General features: G+C 36.4%; 1 protein-coding gene across 9 annotated transcripts in view; it reads right to left on the bottom strand.

The window, feature by feature from the left end:
* Positions 1 to 19784, bottom strand: part of PEX5L (peroxisomal biogenesis factor 5 like) — a 597540-nt gene extending 577756 nt beyond the window's left edge. For 8 of the 9 annotated variants that reach the window (XM_074367482.1, XM_074367503.1, XM_045511287.2 and 5 more), the window contains exons 1-2: positions 19703 to 19784; positions 17476 to 17573 (exon numbers count right to left, since the gene is read on the bottom strand). The gene's annotated coding sequence lies outside the window, so the exon portion shown is untranslated. Of the gene's footprint in view, positions 1 to 17475; positions 17574 to 19623 lie in introns of all 9 variants that reach the window. The other variant, XM_074367487.1, reaches the window with a different exon arrangement.
* Between the last annotated feature and the right edge of the window lie 29 nt (positions 19785 to 19813).

The following is a 19813-nucleotide window of genomic DNA, read 5'->3' as shown; positions in this document are numbered from 1 at the left end:
AAGTAAAAAGAAATAAGTAAAATTAATAATATATTTTGTTTAAACCAATTTCAAATATTAAATTGCAAAATTTCAATTCACAATATAAAAATTTTTTTTTGGCGGGCGGTAATTAGGTTTATTATTTATTTATTTTCTCAATGGAGGCACTATGGATTGAACCCAGGACCTCGTGCATGCAAAGCATGCACTCTACCAATGAGCTATACACTTCCCCCAGAATTTTATATTCTTCTTTTTGTTCATCATCTTCAAAATTTAGTGTGTTTTTCACACTGGCAGCACATCTCAGTTTGGTTGCTACATTTCAAGTGCTTAATAGCCACATGTGAATAGTGGCTTCCTTACTGGACAACTCAGAGACAGAGAATGTAAATATGCCCCATGCAACATGCTGAAGACAGGAATGGGTTATGGAAACCAGTACCCAAAACTACAAGTGGGGATAAGGTGTCCTAAATGGATTATCTGAACCTCAGATGAGAAATGGGATGACAGTAGCAAATAAAGTGACAAAATGACATAAAAATGATATTTGGGAGCAAGGAGGACACCTCTGTCATGTTCAATACACTAGGAGGAGAATGAGAAATGAGGATAAGACCACTCACTGTAAGAGGGTTAAGGGGAAGGTAGTCCTATCGAGAGAGAGTCATATTTGAGTTATGTTGAAGGAAATTTTTGATTATGAGGAACAGCAGTGCGGAAATGAATAAAGATCAACCAAATTAAAATAAGCAAAGGCTATTTATTCAGAGCTTGCTACAGAAAAGAAGTTAGCCACTGTCACTTGCATTTTGGCAGAGATTCAAAGCAGGCAGAGTGGGAAAGCTTTATAATGGAAAAAAAGGGAAGGTTTCAGGTATGCCTTGAATGACAACTGTTGGCAAGGGGAAGCTGTAGGCTGGCTCAACAGAAGTGGGGAATCCTATGTGATTAATTAGGAATACGTATTTGGCTTTTTCTGGCTGGTCCTAAATTGGAAGCAGGTACAAAAATTATGGAAGCTGTTGGTTATTACTCAAGTTCTGGACATTTGGGGCAGATTATAACAAGGGTTTTTGTTGTGTTGTTTTTACTGTTACTGGAGATAGTACTCTGACTTTTTACTACTCTGATTTATAGCAGGCTGGCTTCCTGGGCTGCTCACTATAGATAATGAGTTGGTTTCCTGGGCAGGTTGCTGCAAACTGTGGGTCAGAGTTCTATTCATACATATAGTCTGGCCATTGTCCATATGTATATTCAATCACTCAGTAGCCTTGCTTCTGTTATTTATTTAAGATTGCATTTTTTAATTTAATGTAGCTCAGGAATGTTGCATGTTGAAAGTCAAAAGACCTGAGTCATAATCCCCATTCTTTTACAATTAGTAGTGTGACTCCAAACTCAGCATTAAACTTCTCTGCACCTCAAATTTTCTCATCCAAAAATGGAGAGAAGTCAAAAGTTTTCAGTTGCAGAAAATATAAAAGGAAGACAGAAAGACAGAAAAAAAAAAGATGACATCAACCACAGAGCAGAGAAAACTAACGAGGCTTCAATATAAATTAAATATAATTTAAAAAGAAATTATAGATATAAAAATATTGAAACTCAGTCTAGAAATGAACAAGCATCAGAGAGATGTTAAGTCATAACTAACCAAACAATAGGAGAAATCAGAAATATATATCAACAGTTAAGACTAAATTACAAGATGTTTATGCACCAACACCGTAGTAGGTGATAGTCAAAGAATGGCATCTGAAACTCATGAACTAAACAGAAGCCTAAGTAAGAAAAAGTGGTACTAAAGGCATTATATACAGAAAATCATTAGAATTAATATAAAGGTAGCCACTAGAACAACAATATAAACCTTCCTAAATACCAAAAGCAATATAAAAAGGACAAAGGAAACATGTACAATGTGAATGACAGAGATCAAAATTTATCAATAACATTGACAAATTCAAATGGACTTAACTCATATATGAAAAGAAAAGGTTACTTCAGCTTACAGAGTAAAATCCATCTCTATGCCATATATAAGAGAAACCCCTAAAACAAAGTTACTGAGAAAGATTAAATATAAAGAGATGAGCAAAGGTATACAAGAAAAAAAAAGCAAACAAAAAGAAGGGAGGCATTGTGATCTTAATATCTGATGAGCTAGAATTCAGTACCTTAAGCATTTAAAAAAAGACAATAAATGACATGTCATTATGCAAAATAACATAATATATAAAAATTTTGAATATTTATGCACCGAATTTCATAGCAGTCACTTTATAAAGCAGAAACTCCAAGAGATCCAAGGAGAAAGAACCAGAAACACACAATAATGTACAATTTTAATATACCACTCTCCAAGACAAGCTGACAAAAATAAAGATATAGAGGTCCTAGACAACATAATCAATAAAGTAAATTATATGAATGTAAATCAGACTTTGAATCCCAAAATAGAAAATATATCTTCTTTTCAAGAGCACATAAGCATTCATAAAGATAGACATACATTGTGGTCCAAAGACAATCTCAATGAGCTTAACAAAGTAGAAATAACACAACAATAATTATTTCATTTCATAAAATAGAAATGATACAAAGATAATCTTCTCATATTAAAAATATAGAAATTAATAACAAAGTCAAAACATAAATAGGACTTTCTATCCAAAGTTAAATAACTCTTTATTAAACAACTCTTGAAGCACAGGGGAACTGAAACTTCAGAATTATTTACAAAAATAATGGCAATGCAGACACTACATATTAGTATCAGTGAGATAAAGTTAAAGCAAAGATTAGAGAAAAAAATGATAGCCTTAAGTGGTTACACAGAAAAAAATGAAAGAAGGACAATAAATTAATATCCACTTGAAGTAATGGAAAGACATTCCTTGTTCTTAAATAAGATTTATTTAATATCACAGAGATGTCAATTCTTCACAGGCACATAAAGTTTAACTTGGAAGCACTTAAAAATAAACACAGAGAAAAGGGAATATTAAAAACAATGGCAAAAATAATGAGTTATAAACAGAAAAAAAAGAATAAGTAAATTTAAAATGTCTGGGGGAAATTAACAAAATATGGAATCTACTAATTAATCAAGCAAAAGAAGAAACACAAATATACAAAATAAGAAATGACAACAAGTAAATAACCATAAAAACAGGAAATTTTAAAAAATCATTAACAGACTGCATGGTACAACTCTGGGCTAATAAATTATAAAAACTTGATGAAATGTATGCATTCAGAATATTGACTCTAGTGTATGTAAGATTTTGAACAAACTGATTCCCTATCTCTAGAAATAGAGATAGTTTTTGAAAATACTAGCCTACAAAAAGTATAAGGCCAAAATGGTGTTACAAGGGAATTCTAGCAAACCTCCAAAGACCAGATTATTCCAATGCTTCTATGTTACAAAACATAGAGGTGAAAAATCTGCTTATCCTCTTCCTAACTCCCTCTTTAACTATGATCCATGCCCACAACCATTGCCTGAGCTCAGATCTTCATAATCTTTTGCCTGGAAGCTCCATTCCTTTATCTTCTAATTTTTCCTGCAAATTGATGCTGGAGTGTTACTGCTTTGCAAATGAAAATACAATCACATTTTACTTACTTTCGCAATTTAAATGTTCTGGTAACAGAAGTTGTAGGTATGAAAACTACAATTGGGAAAATTCGGCTATTGTCTTAAACATGTTCTGTATAATAAATTTGATTATCAATTCAGTTTTTGGATATGCAGGGCTTAAGGAGCCTTTGATACATCCAGGCAATTTCTTTGGAAGACATTATGAAATTGAAAAGACAAGACAGCTGAGGATGGAATTCTAGAAAATATATCAAAGGAAACTAAAGAAAGAGAATTTAGTAGGGAAAAGTTGAGTGCATAAGACAGATCTTCCCAAGTGATTTTGTGGGGCAGGAGGGTAGTAACCATCTTCATTTTGAAAACCTTGTCTCAGGATATTTAGCCAAGGTCATATAACTAGCATATGTTGTACCCAGGACTAAAGCTCAGAGTATAGCCAAGGCCAGAGTTCTGCACACACTGCCTCTTTCTTCATCTAATAGTCCTCAGCAAGTCTGTCCTTTGAAATGTCAAGGTTTCTTATACTTCCTAGTGTTGATAGCTCATTTGTCCTAAATTTAATTCTCCTTAAAAGTAGGAACCATATTTTATTGTACCCTGTAATCAACAAGGGTCCCTAGCACAGTGAAGCACTAATTCATGCTACAGAACTCTTGTGTAATATTAACTATTACTATAACACATATTTTCTTAAATCTATTAGATTTCTCTTTAAGACTAGCACATATTTTTAAAGCTGTTTTGCTACTGAAAGTGTCGAACAATAATCTGTATTGATGCTGCAAAGAACAGAGCTTTATTTGGGGTCTTAAGAATTGCGATTTGGGAGACACAGATTTGGTAAAACCAAAATACTATTCCAGGGAAGAGAAAGAGACAGGGACTTAAAAAGACAAAATCCACAAAGGTGTTAAATTGTGAGAGAATTGTGATTTACTCTGATGCACGTCAGGATATTTGTCCTTAAGAAATCATGAGTTGTTTTAGGGTAAAAATTACATAAGTAGATAGGTTGTCACAAGTTATTTTAGGGGATGTGTCCAATAAGCATCTTGAATAGGACAGTAAGTGTTTAAATGATCAGATTCCATCTGGGCTGAGAGATGAATGAGTCACTTCCTCAGTGGCCTCCCAGCTCCATTTTAGAAAGCTCTCTTAGCAATACTGACTCCATTTTGATTTTCCTTTCATAAGAGACTACACTGCAAAAAGTCTGAAGCCTTGTCTTAATACTCTATTGAGCATTCACCATCAATAAATCATTCAAATGGCAAGTCTGATTATGTCTTCTTAAACTACTGCATTTTCCATTTATTTTGAGTCCAAATGAATGAAGTATGTTATCACTCAGGTTCTGGCAGAAAGAGGTATGGCTCTGGATTATCCTCAAACTGGATAATTGAGGAGCATTTAATAGACTACAGAAGTATGGGAAGGGTTACAGGAAATTAATTTAAAATAATGCTTTACCCCAGGGCTAGCAGTTGTGGAGAAACACTACTCCTCTAGTCTGATGGTGCAAAGGAGAGATGACTACTCAAACCTGGGAAAAGAAGGGCACTTGACAGATCTACAGCCTCTGCAAGAGAGACTAGCCAACATTTTATTATCTACCAGTGAGAGTCCCTTGGGAATAAATGGGGAAAAAATGCCCCGATTTCAGCCTTCAGGGAGATTTCCATTGGCTGAACACAACCAGAAGCTAGAGGGACAAAGAACTCTTTGATGCAGTCCAGATAGGTCAGTCAGTCCCCTGGGGCACAGAGAGGATGGAGAAGAGTAGAGAGTGAATCTGGGAGGGCAAATGGAAAATATCCAATATAGTACTCTTGCAGGTAACATAAAATCTAACTGAAGCTTGTCTAAGCAAACAAGGGAATTTATTGACTCAAGTATCCCAAAACTATAGCAGTAGCTCTATCTTCAGGCCCAGCTTCATGTAGCATTTCAAAGGATGTCATCGGGATTCAGTATCTCTCTAACAGCTCTTCCATGTAGACTTTATTCAAAGAGGCAAGACGTCTGATAGCAGTTTCAGACTGAAGTCCAGGAAAAAACAGTAAAATAATAATAAAATAAAACAAAATAAGAAATAATAAAGTAAAAAACACAAGGTCCTTTCAACAGGTCCTTTCAAGGTCCTTTTAATCAGAGTTCCTGGGCTTAACTCTCAGTGGCCTAAATCAAGTCACCTGCTTATTCCTAAACCAATCAACTTAATCAGAGGAATGAAACATGACTGACCTGTACTGAATCACATGCCTATTCTCAGACTCAGTAGTTTAGGCCAGACAAAGCCCAACAACAGAAGGTGGGGAAAAGGTGAGCACTGTTACCAAAACTAGAGAAAATGGATGTTAGGCTGCCAAAAGACAATAATGACCCCTGAGGCCTATTTGGTAATCTAATTCACTTCTCAGCTCTACTTATCGTGATGTTCAGGGATATCCAGTTTAGGATATCCAGGAAGCCACCGTTTAGGTTGACCATGTAGCATAAGAAAAATATGGTGACAACTTCTACCTTTCTTCTAATTTCCACATTTTATGCCAGTGAAGCCATGACACATTTATTCATGCATATATGTTTATATAAACATATGTGTATATACTGCTATCTATATAAGTATGTATATAAAATTTCCCATCTTGCAATAATTTGATTTGCTGTTCTATTAAATATTTATATTAGCTTTCAAAATCTATAAGCAGTGTGCACCACATGAACATTCTCTTCAGGTTACCAATTCTTGGGGAAAAAAGGAGCCACTTCTTTCTTAGTTGATAGTATAAATTCTTTCAAACTATTGGAATAGGAGGATGAATTAATGAGTCAACTTGATGTTATTAATGATAAAATTATCCTTTGGGGTACTTTTCTCTGAAAAAGCAGTATCTTTATTTTCAAACATAAGTGGTTTTGAAATCCAAAATATCACGCCGTCACAGAAGTTTAAAGCTGGAAAGGCCTGGGCTGTTTTAGGAACTGAGTACTAACAAAGTTCAAGGGACCTAAAAACTAGACAACATTTTAAAATCAAATCTTGAAGAAATGAAAGTCTGTGTCCCAGAGAAATTATAGCATGGCGAGGTAATGAGTGGAGCTTCTATATTTTAGTCAGGGACACCACATGAACTCGCAATCCACAGTAAATTTAACCATGTGAGTGGCAAGGGACTATTAAAGCTGAGCCTAGATGTATATTCTCCTTAAATCATCCTGTTTAAGGAAGAAAAGCTTTAACCAGGTAGACATAGGATTCATTTCTCTCAGATCATATTTACAGGGCAAATGGAGGGTTTTGTTTTTTTTTTTACTGCAGCTGCGTCTTTGCTGATAAGACAAAGTGAAGAATGCAAGTACTTAATCATCACATCTCTAAAATGATACAGGAAACCTTCTATTTTTAGCTGTCTACTGTGCTTTTTTACCTTTCCTCTCAATAATGTACCTACATATTAGTTTTTAAATTGCTTACTTACACAAAGCACATTAGCTTCTCATGGATTTATACGCTGGTTTCATGTTTATTCCTCTACAGAAATAAGCACATCTCTGAAATTACCCAGTAATGAAGCTAAAGCTAGATGATTAGAAAAGCAATTGGAGAGCAAGAAATCATTTTCTTTTAGTCTTCTTAACAAGAAAGAAAGTGAGGTGTACCAAAATGAAAATTCGTTACTATTTAAGATTGCTTTCCCGTTGTCCTCTTCCTCCTCCCTGGTTTTTGCTGAGCTGGGAGACTTAAATATGTCACTATGGCATCCTAGTAGAAGGGCTGTCCACTTTGCATTTTAATTGGTCCCATTTTTGGAAACCAGTATCCTTGGGGATCATGTTTCACCACTATGTTGATAATCCACTGAAATGTGGCAACATCCTCTTCTGATCTTCCCCCATCTCCCTAGGATTTTTCTTACCCAGGCTGAGAGGCTGGCAAACCTCCTGCAAGTCTGCTGAGTCTTTCTTTCTCACCTATATTCTGGGCCCTTTTTTTCTTGTGGACACAAGAGGAACGTTCACTGTTTTTCCATACACCTCTTGGACCACAGAGGTTCTAGGGTTATCAGTAGGCACCTGCTGTACCATACCACCTCTCCAGCATTCTTTGTTCCATTGCTCTCCAGTTGTTATGGTATGTGATCCTCAGCAAGCCTACCAAAGTCCCAGAGAGAAAGCGTCATTCACAGAGAGTAAACCCATCAGAGGAAGAGGGGAAGAAGAATTCAACACCATTCTCTCCTCTCCCTATACTTGCTCTAGAATTCATTCCAAGGGAATTTATTTCATTTACACAGAAAAAGACAAAGCTCTCTTCCTTGCCTTTATCTCCATTGCCATTCTAAACCTATATATTTATAATAGCTGCTTGAAAAGTCTTCATCTGTTAATTCCATCATCTCTGTCATTTCTAGGTCTGTTTATATTGATGGATTTCTCACTTGGCTATGGGTCACATTTTCATGCTTCTTCATGTCTAGTAATTTTTGATGAATGTTGGATACGGTAAATTTTATTGTTGGATGATTTTTCTGTTTCGGTAAAGGGAGTTGAGTTTTGTTCTGGTAGTCATTTAATTTACAGGCATACTCGTTTTATTGCATTTCACTTTGTTGCACTTCACAGATATTGTGGTTTGTTACAACTCTGCATTGTCAGATGAATGAGCATTTTTTCAGAAACAGAGTATTTTTTAATTAAGGTATGTACATTGTTTTTAAGATTTTTTTTAGACTGCACACTTAATAGACTATAGTATAGTATAAACATAACTTTTACATGCACTGGGAAACCCAAATATTAGTGTGACTCACTTTATCGCAATATTCACTTTATTACAGTGGTAGAGAACTGAAACCACAATATCTCAGAGGTGTGCCTTACCTGGAGATTAACATGATCATTTTGGAGTTTATTTTTCAACTTTGTTAAGGTGAGTCTAGAATAGATTTCATTCTAGGGCTAATTTTAGCCCTTCTTAAGCCTTCCTTCTTCTTAGTATCAAAACTAATGGTATAACCTTTTGGGATCTCTATTGAATTCCCGGAATGTGAACAGGTCTTTCCAATCCATTTGGTCAGGATTCAAACATCTCTCAACCCTGTGAAACTCTGATGGTTTCTCAGCTTACAGTTCCTTCCCTGGTAGTTATTTGTCTGACCTTGCAGAGTCTCATCCCATATATGTTAATCTTAGTATTCAGTCAAATACTCAAATGGACACCCATGAAAATTTCTGAAGTTCTTTCTCTGCTTAGCTCCCTTATCTTTGATCCTCTGCCCCATAAATTACAGTTTCTTAAGTCTCTCTAACCCTGGTATCTGTCTTCCCAGCTTAGCAAAGCTGCAGCGCTCTGTGTGGGTTCCATCTCTGTGCACCACTGTCCAGGAAGTGCATCCAGCCAGAAAACTGGGAAGTTGTAGGACTTATCTAGCTTGCTTCCCTTCTCTCAGACACAGCAGTTTTTCATTGCCTATTATACAATGTCTGAAAACAGTTGTTTCATATATTTTGTCCTGTTTTTCTTTCAATTATTTATTGTCTGGCAACAGTCAGTCACAGTTGCCAGTTTTCCCCATTTATACTCTTACTGACAACCCCTAAAATAATAGGTATCCTTCTATGTAGGTGCCCAATGAGAAGTGGATCACCATTTAATCATTTATATCAGGGGAAAAATCAATTAATAATTCATAAATGATACTATTATAACATCCCACATTTCCATATATATGTAAACTAGACTGTATAGTCAAATTTTATTACTTCTGTAATGACCATAATTCAGGTATGTCACAAAGAGAGATCAGCTAGAAGATTTATTCACAAAACAGGACAAAGAAAAGTTACTGGAAGAGAGGAAGAAGATGGGAACTAAAAATGACTTCCAGGAGAACAAAGGAAAAGCAATTTCTTGGAGAACAAAGGAGGGATTAAGTTCTCCTCTTTTCTAATAAAATTGAAAAGTTTCAGAATTTAATAATACAGGAGCCTGCAGTCAATGGCAGGATGGGGGCTGGTGTTGGCTCACTGAATGGCCTTGGTAAAACAAAACATATTCCGTCAGAAGAGGACAAATAGAGGCTCGAGTGAGGAAGAGCTAAGAGGATTTTCATGGCTGCCTCCAAGACTAAAGATGTGAGGTGCTAGAGCCAGCCTTAGAGCAGAAGTGTGTCACATGCCCCAGGGGAAGATGACATAGGTCTTGCATGGATCTTAGGAGAAATTGAAATGAACACTTAGGATAGAATTTCAGGAGAACTGGGAAGGTATACAACCTCTATGGACAAGCATGCCAAAAAGTCCCATACAGCTCTGAGAAGAGGTAAGGCATCAATGTTTGAAAAAGACAAATAGGTAAATGGGTTTGTAAATACTGAGATTGCCCATAAAATTTCAGAAGTGATATACTATTAATTCACTTAATATCTCTTACACAAAATGTTTATTTTTGTTTAATCATTTTTAAGAGGATCTATCATAAGAACACTTGCTCATAGTTCAACTCTCTCTCTCCATGAACATTGGGAAAGGAAATTATGCCAACTCAGAAAATTTCATAAAACAAATTTCCTAGTAAATGGTATGAAAATGTCAACAATTCAGTTCTAATTCATCTAATTCCAGGGATCCAAAAGATACTGCCTTGTCACTTAGTTCAGGAAATGAGTTATTCTTAATTTTGTCAGAAATAAGAAAAGACTTGGAAATACTTTAATTATACAGAGATAATCAATGTAGTGGTATTTGTTATTATGAAATTATACTACACTATTGTGAATTTTATCCTTCTATAAATCTTAAAATTTTAACAGATCCTTCTATTCTGTAGGACTGATAAAAATTATAGAAATAATCTACTTTTCTTTCATATCCAAGCCCACAGGTGTGGAACTAAGGAAGGTTCATCAGGATGAAAACAAAGTATCAGTGATAACCATTCCTGCTATCTTTTTCAATTATGGTGTTTCTATGACTTGTTCATTAGTGAATTCCTAGCATCTAGAGCACAAGTAGATATTCAGTAAACATTAGGTGAATGAATGAATACAATTCTTATATGCATGCTAGTCACCATGATGCTAACAATGAATGCAATAAATTAATACAATATAAAGAATTCTGGATCATCAGCTAATACACGTCTAAGTGTCAAGAAAAATAACAACAAAAATAAAAGCAAAAAACCTTTCCTGACATGATGGTGTTTGGTTTTATTTGTTGTTGTTGGGGAAGCAGTTGAAAAGTGGCCACAGAAATGGGCATGAAACAGTTAACAGCAAAGCCCTAGGTTCTTACAATTAGGAGTGATGTTTTACAGCTTAAAGAGGGAAGTCACCTGAAGTCAATGACTCATGCAGAATGGAAGATAATTTTTTACTTAGTGCTCAACACAGAAGTTATTTTGCAGAAATCACAAGGGTAGGTAAGAAATCTCCTTAAGTTCTAGATCTTGGAAATAATGAAATAAACATATTACAAGCTTAAAAATTTTGTTGATAAAGACCCTTAACTGAAATTAAAGCAATTTAAAGTAAAAGGACAGTGAAATGTCTACAATTTGCATTACAACTCTGATAGAAATAAGATGTGATCATTGAAATCAGAAAGATACTGGCATGAACAAGTACTGAACGCAGTAGGTTGAACAATGCAGAATTTCTAAACATTCTCTGTCCCTTCAACTGTTCTTCATATAACATGGCCTCTAGTTGCTTTCCTATCATGGGATTGTACTATCAAATAAGCTTCATTGCCTTAAAATGTGGCACTGAAGTACAATACAATTGTGATAGTTAATTTTATGTGTCAGCTTGGCTGGGCCATGGCTCCAGGACCATGGCTCCTGGACCTGTGGGCAAAAATTATTCTGGATGTTTTCTGTGAGGGTGTTTTGGGATGAACTTAACATTTAAATTGGTGTTTTTCGGGTAAAGCCGAATGCTGTCCATAATGTGGGTGGGTCTCATCCAATTAGCTGAAGGCCAGAATAAGCTTAATAGACTGACCTTCTTCAAGCAAGAGGGAATTCTGCCAGCAGATGGCCTTCAGATTAGAACTGCAACCTCAGCTCTTCCTGCCAGCCCACCCTGCAGATTTTGGACTTGCCAGCCTCCATAATCACATGAGCCAATTCCTTAAAATAAATCTCTTTCTATATATATACACACATCCTACTGGTTCTGTTTCTCTGGAAAACCTTGACTAATACAACAAGTATGCAGACATTTGTCCTATATGCACAAAATACTGCAGAGAGATTATTCCTAGTCATACCTTAGAGAGATGATCCTTAGTCACAGATACAATGAAATCAACAAATATTAATACAAGATAAAAAACAAAAACCAAATGTAAACCCGGGAAAAGAAAAATATAAAGGCAGGAAGAGAGAAAATTACATTTGCTTTTTTAGCTATCACATCATTCAACTCATAATTGAGCTAAAGGGAAAAAAAACTCCTTTAAAGTTTTCTTATAAATCAACCCATCTACTTCTGGGGTATCCAGTTACTATGTTCCCTGCACCTGTCCAGAAAGCTCTTTTATTCCAAGTTGAACCAACAATATGAACTACTTCTTTGGAATACCACCTTGGTCTGTTGCTATAATTTCCAAATGACATGTTTGTTTGCCATAACTACCTCCCAAGCCAAGAGATGGTCCCATGGCCCAGAATCAGTTTATTTCCAGTTCCCCTTCCTGCAACCTAGTTAAGCCTTGTTCAGCCATAAATGCGATATATATGGCATACTCTATCCCATCCCTTACCCTAAGTGAGTATGGTATCTGCATGTAAGTATTTGTATATCATCACTCATTCACTCAAACATATTTATTAATACATGTTATGTGCCAGACACTGAGCTAGTTATTGAGTACAGAGTCATGAACAAGACAGACATGGCCCTGCCTTCATGGGTCTTATACTTTAGTTGAGAAAACAGATAATCAATAAAAAAATAAATTATGATAACTGCTATGATGGCAATAAATGGAGTGTTGTGAGAGATAAGAGGTCACCTTTAAGCTGAGACCTGAAGGTAAAAATAAAATAAAGAAAAGGAAGGGCACAGCATGTACAAAAGCTCTGAAGTGGGGAAAACTTAGAGCATTTAGAAAATATCAGAAAATCTATGTGGTTGAAACTGGATGACAATGGAAAGGGTTGAAAATGAGGGAGGATACACAGGTAGAAACTAGATCATAAAGAACTTCACAGTAAATTTATCGGAGCAAAGAATGCAGCCCTCCTGAACTTGGAAATCCAATTACTTTCTCAGAAAGTGAAACCAGGAAGAATTAAAGCGTAATGCACAAGAGTCACCATCTGTGGCAGCGGCTACAAACAGAAGACAAAGTGTGTGTGTGGCTAGAGAGTTTGAGAAATATACAATTCCAGAGTGACTACAGTATAGACATAAAGAATAATGATTAGAATATGATTATAACTTAAGGTGAAAAATAATCAATGATATTGAACCCTGCCTGAAGAAGTAATCTGTTAACAAGTCTGCGATATTCCTTAAAGGTACCTCTGCAGCCGTGACAGGATAGGGAGGGTGGGGGAAGTGTTAATAGGTTGCTCAATATCTTCTTGTCAATGTGCCAACAAAGACAGTTCTGCTGTTATCTGTTTGCATATTGGGCTTCCATTTCAAAAAAGGTAAAAAAAAAATTTGAAAACTGCTTCAAAAACAGCAACTCTAATTACATATATGTATAAAATGATATACATGGAGAATATAACATATATATATATATTATATATGTGGAGACTATAAAATATATACATAAGGAGAGGAGGAGGGGAGAGAGAGAAGGAAGAGTGCTAGGTGAGCAGAGTATCTGATAGCCTTAGCAGAAATACTCATATAGAGGAAATGAATGCATAAGATTATGTAGTTTGATGGAATTACTCACTAACATCACCTGACAGACTGCTTTTGCTACAATTCCAGGCTCACAAACAAACTTCTTCTGACTAAAGCTGGCTTCTCATGGGGGAATATACTGATACTCCATATGAGGTTCTGGTGCACACGACATTTATATTTCACCATTAAACATCAACAATGTGGTTTCTACATCAGTGTCTCATTAGTTTGGTTAGTGTGTATCACTCTGCCAAGCCTGACTTGCATTTCTACACTTGAAAAACAGGATCCCCCAATGCAATGACTACCTCATGGAACTACCACACCTAGACTTCCTCAGACTGACCAACAATGTCTCTCTGTGACTTCTGTGGGTGGTCTCTTTTCTATCCACAACCAGTTGGAACTAGAGAATCTCATCCATTTAAAGAGACTATCCACAGTAGGAACCCCACTTATCAGCAATGCAATGTGATAGGAAAAGAAATTCCTACCTATTTCACAGGAAAAGAAACAGTGGCTTAAAGAGAGACATGCAGTTTTAGCACTTGGACTATTTTAATCATAGAACAGAGAATGTTAAGGGTTAGATCTCAAAGTTCATTGTATCAAAATCCTTAGTTTTAAAGGTGACAAGAGAGGCTTAGGAGATTAGATGGTCTGCTCCCAAAACACAACCAGGACTCCTGGGCTAAACTGTTTCCACTATGATAACCCCCTACCTCATGGTAATAGTTGCTCACACTCTTAATCTTGCAGCCATTGAAACTTCATATTCTCATTCTATGCAATGGTGGGTAAATTTTGAAATGAAATTATGTTTCCTAAGAAATAAAAGACAGCCTTCTATAAAACATTCTCCTTCTCATTATGAGCAATAGGTAGTTAACTCCAGCCTATATGGCAGCCAAAATGATCCTTTTATAATGAAGGTCATAATGTGCCTTTCTGCTTTAAAACCCTGAAGTGACTCCTGTTTCATTAAGAGTAAAAGCCAGTTCTACCAATAGCCCACAAACCCTGCACCTCTGTGCTCACCCTTTTCCTGCCACACTGTCTTCCTTGCTGTTCCCAACACACCAAGTACCTACCTGCCTTAGGGCCCTTGTACTAGCTGGTCCCACTACCTGGAACTCTTTTCTCCCAAATAGGCTGAATGACTAATCCCTTCAAGTCTTTACTCAAATGTCATCTTCTTAATGTGACCTGCCCTGACCATTGTATTTAAAAGGATTACACCCACCCCTCTGTACTTCCAGTGCCCTTAACCCTGATTTAACTTTATACTACATTTACTTATTATGTTTATTGCTTATTATCTGTCTCCCTCCACCAGAATGTGACCTCCATAAAGGCAGAATTTTGGTGTATTTTTTCACTATTATATCCCTAACATCTAAAGCAGTGTCTAATCCTCAAAAAATATTTACTAGATGAATTCATTCATTCATTCAATTAATTGCATTCAGAAATTTGACCACTTTATATCTACCAATAATAAGATGTCATACCTAACGTGAGTAAGATCAAAGTTAAATCTTTACTCAGATATGCTGGCTCTTCCAATGGATTCTACTAAGGGGGGCAATATACTAAAGCAATAATACATTTCTAGTCTCTGAAATTCTTCTTCGGTGCTGCTATCAATAAAATAAAAAGGAGTTATTGTTTAATAATTAAAAGATGATCAATTACTCTTTTTCAAAGAAACATCCAAGCTGCATTAAAAATGGATATCAAACCAACCCAGAATGTATTTGACAAGGAATACTATATATTCAGCATCAATTAAACTGTCAATTTTTCTTGGTTATAATCCAGACATGTTCCCTTGCATAGTATTTTGAGAAACTGCCACAAAATGAGAATCTCAGAAGTGTGTGTGTATTTATGTGTGTATGTTTGCATCTAAAAAGATTTTAAAAGGCAGTCATGACAAAGTGTCTGAAGGTAAGCATACTGACCTATTCCCTGCGAGTATCGCACACATCTTTAAACTGTTTTTTTTTTCCAACAATTGTGATGGATTTGCTCTTAAACATCTTCATTCTATTTCCAGGTCCTTTTTGCAGACAAAGACAAACATGGACAAATGGCTGGCTGAGAATAGCACTGCAGGTGGCCACCGTGTATCGTCTAGCATTGCACATCTCTGGGAGTGCCACATAGATCGTGTATGGATTCTAAATGCACCAACACCCCCACCACCACCTTGCCCTGGAGTTGTGCAGTATTCACCTGTGGGTCTGCTCAATCTAACCAGCCCAGATTGGAACTGAAATCAATGATCTTTTCCTCTTGGAAAAAGTAATTCAAAATTACTGAGCTAATCAATCTTAGACAATGAGATACGAACTGACTTACATTAAAATAATATCCTCATAACATTTACCAGTAACTGAAAAATGGAGGTGTTAGAGACTCAACTATCTTAAAATGACTCTATGTGATAGGTAAAAATTTCCCATCCCTGACTCTTTGTTTAATTGCAGCTGGTTTTCTGGTGAAGGGTAGAAAATTTGATATCCACAACGATCTTATAGCACCCTCAAGTGGTTAAATATTAGGTTGGCAACGTTTTTCTTAAAGAGGTGTGGAGGTCTGTGATAGAAATTAAAAAAGGTGGTGAAAACAAAATTACTGGATGAATAAAGATATATCAACCCTTATCACAAGGTCTTGTAGTTTGAATTACTTCTCTAATAAGGAGAATGGATTTTTGGCTGTCAAGCCATACTTTTCATTTAATATTCTTCATTCTTCCTTGAGTCAACTTAGGGGGACTTTGAATGGAACTCTGAAAAGAACAAAGCTAACAACCTTATATGGTAGCAAAGATATAATCTAAATCTCTTGCACCATGTGCTTATGAGTGAAACCAAGTAGCTCTACTATAAGAAAAAAGATTCAAGGTTATCTTTGGATATTAATAGATATTTCTTAAATAACATAAGTTCCATGCATATATATTTATAAACCACATCCTTAAGGAGCATGGTTTCAGTTGACCCTCTAAACTGTACAGCATGGTAAAAAGTATACTGGATAGACATAAAGATAGTATGGATTCTAAAGTTAGTTTTTGAACAAATTATTAAGCTCTGCATATCTGTTTATTCATTTTTTAAATGTTAGAGTAGAAACTAGAGCAGAGACTAGTTGGTCGAGATTCTTTTGGTTCCAAACTATAAATTCACTCAAGGTGGCTTAAGCCACAAAAAGGAATTTTTTGTAAGAAAAAGAGATGCTGAAAAATTAAAGGGAGATGTATTAATATAATCCCAGGATCTTGTTCAGTTCTACCCACACTTTCCTGATCCACACATCCCATCCTTAACCCCAGATGAGGATAGGCTTTGCTGAAATTGTTTCCATTAGAGTCAAGAGCTAGAAAGAACCTGTCTACAGGTATTTGTTATACAGTCATAGATTATTTGTGTAAATCCTTTCCAAATGGTAATATACAAGTTTCTGAGATCCAGATACTTTACCTTTTGCACACAGTGTCACTTGCAGATACACATGTTATTTTGGAAAAACTGGGGGATCCAAGAAAAGCTACTTTGTGATATGCTGCTGCTTCTCCTTCATGTGGCTGCCTTGGTTGAGTTAAGTTTTTGTGTTCCTTGCTAAATAAATCAGGCATTTAATCTTCGTGTGTGTGTGTGTGTGTGTGTGTGTGTGTGTACACCCACACAAAGGCAACAAGGGATCTCTTCCCACCAATCTATAACCTACCTGAAATGACACATATAATTAAAATGTCCATAACTAAAACATCCCTACCTACCTCAGTTTCAGTGTTGCAGTCTCCAGGAAGCATCTTGTTTTTTCACATCTCTACTTCTTTAATTATATTGCTCCCTCATCCTGAAACGCACATACTTTACGCCATCCTCTCCTCTCTTACCTTCATCAATTCCCACTACCTCATCCCCTGGGGGAAAAAAAAGGGAGCTAAGCAGACACGTAGCAGGTGTCCACAACAATAGTACTTACCACTGTGCCATATCTGTTTCTTCTTATATCTACTCTTCATTGAACTGTGTGCCACGGAAAAAACAGGTGTTTTTTTTTCACCTTTATATCTCCAGGGCCTAGAAAGCATTTGTTAAAAGATGTACATACTTATTTATTTAGAAACAGAATTTGATGTCACAATAAAAATTGGCCCAGGATGCAGATCCTAAAGATCTGATTGTCTTGAATGCCCTGCCCTTTTCCTCTCCTATATATTCACTTTATCATTCATACTGCTTAATGTGGAAAAATTATTTTGAAAACATTTAAAAAATATTTTTAAAGCTCAAGCCAGCAACCAAAAAATTAAAGTAAGAAGTGAAAAAAAAAAGTTTTCTCTTTCTATGTCCACCTTGAGAAACCCCAAGTGTGGGATTGGTTTCTCCAAAATAAGAAGCAAAACTAGTTCCCTCACTTTCTCTCCTCACTCCCTCCAGTCCTACCTCAAAAATTCAGTGCTCTGTCCCCTTCAAAGTCAAAGGGTCTAACCCAGGAGAAAATGAATTCAAATACAACTGTAATCAGAAAGGGCTCAATTCCCTGCTGTGGGAGAGGTATTTGGAAAGTGAAGAACAGTGTGGCTTCTGGCACTTAGCTACTATCACTACCTCCAGGCCAGCACTAACCAAAGATAGAAAACACCTGCCTGAGTTTTGATTACATCTGCTTGAATTTTATTTTCTGTCACTACTGTGTATACTGCTAGCTTCCAATAAATGTCACTCTTGATGAACACCGCTTACCCTCTAAAAGCAGCTACTTTCTCCTATTTTCATGGCTAAACCACAGCAACTTTAAATGTTCAAGATATGGGGTGGTTGAAGGTTACTTTGGTGTTGGAATTAGGAAAGAGTAGCCAGATCCCATAGTGATGAAGGCACATTGCTACTCAAGAAGGACATCACAAGGTGGCATTCTCAGACTGCCACTGTCTGGCATCTGGCTCAGACACTAGCTTCTCAGTCCCTCCAGAGATAATTAGATCATTAATAACATATTAACTAAAATGTCCATATATATAGTTCATTTTTAGTGGTCAGCTTTTCTTTTCAGTGTCAGCACCCTCTTTCCTAATAACAGAAATTCTCTAGAGTTGCATCGCTTAACACAAATCAGTCTGTACCACTGATTAAACTTTTCTGATGTGCCCCTAAAGGCTTAACATTTATTACTTTTTAAACTTATTCTTCTTTATTGCATTTTCTCAAGTCTTAGTAAACTATTTACCTATTTGCCTGGATTTTCCACAAAATACTGTGAAGGCATTCACTATATTCTGGCTGGGTCTTCTATTCAGGTGGTGAGACACTGAAGGGCAAACTGATCTCCCCAAATAGACATAGCTGGAGAGGAGGCAGAATAACTACTGCTTTTTATTTTTGTTCAAGAGGACTATACTAAACTACACTTTTTTAAGTAGTATAGATTTTTTTTTAACATACTGTAATAAGACCAAGCCACCTTATCTCAATGTAAGTGTAAGTTAGGCTTTCTATATGATAAAAATACTCTCTCCAGCAACTCTGCCGGTGAAGATCTTTTCAGACCTAGGTTGTCACCCAGCTGGGTGACATTGAGTAATTTATTGGGAGTCTCTGGGCCTGTTTCCTCAATCTCTAAAATGAGAGTACAGTAAGGTACAGAGGTGAGGTTCTCAAGCCAGTATGTAAGGGGCAGGGGGGAGCCTAAGTCACAACCACTTTTGAAAATCACTTGAATTACCCAGAAGTACAGTATACAGACTTTCGAACACAACACGACTGTAAGTAGACCTTGTGGGCCCTAAATTTTGAGAAACCACTTGAAATAAAAAAGAATGTATACATGCACATATCTAGGCGTTAACGCCATTCTGGTTTTAACTCTAAAGTCACTAATAGTGAACAGGGTACAGATGGAGAACACAACTTCAGTGCTTAATAAATGTTAGTGTCCTTCCTTTTTTCTGCCCTTTAGCCTACCACAAAATCTCCCTGAGCAGTCGTTTTAACGTGGTTATGCCTGACGCGTAGAAAGTAAGTTAGCGAATACTTCAAGGAAAGAAACTTTGCAACCCGTTTGAGGTTCTCATCCTAACACTGGCACTTAGAAGCGCCTCACTAAATAAGAGGATAAGCTATTATTTACCACAGATTAGAGCTGGGCCATTTCAATGTAACATCACCTCAGAAGTTTTAAAAACCAAGCTTGCCACAAGAATCGCTACCTCAAAGCCGCAGTTGCCCTTAGCTCCGGAAAAGCCTGGCCCAATCCTCCCGGCTTCCGTAGTCTCGCTCAACTTCGCGAGACCGAGGCAGAGCTCCGCGGAGGCGCAGCT

This window comes from Camelus bactrianus, chromosome 1 (assembly GCF_048773025.1).
Source record: "Camelus bactrianus isolate YW-2024 breed Bactrian camel chromosome 1, ASM4877302v1, whole genome shotgun sequence".
Classification (NCBI taxonomy): domain Eukaryota; kingdom Metazoa; phylum Chordata; class Mammalia; order Artiodactyla; family Camelidae; genus Camelus; species Camelus bactrianus.
The sequence above is the reverse complement of the archived record's forward strand: the minus strand, read 5'-3'. Positions and strand labels throughout refer to the sequence as shown.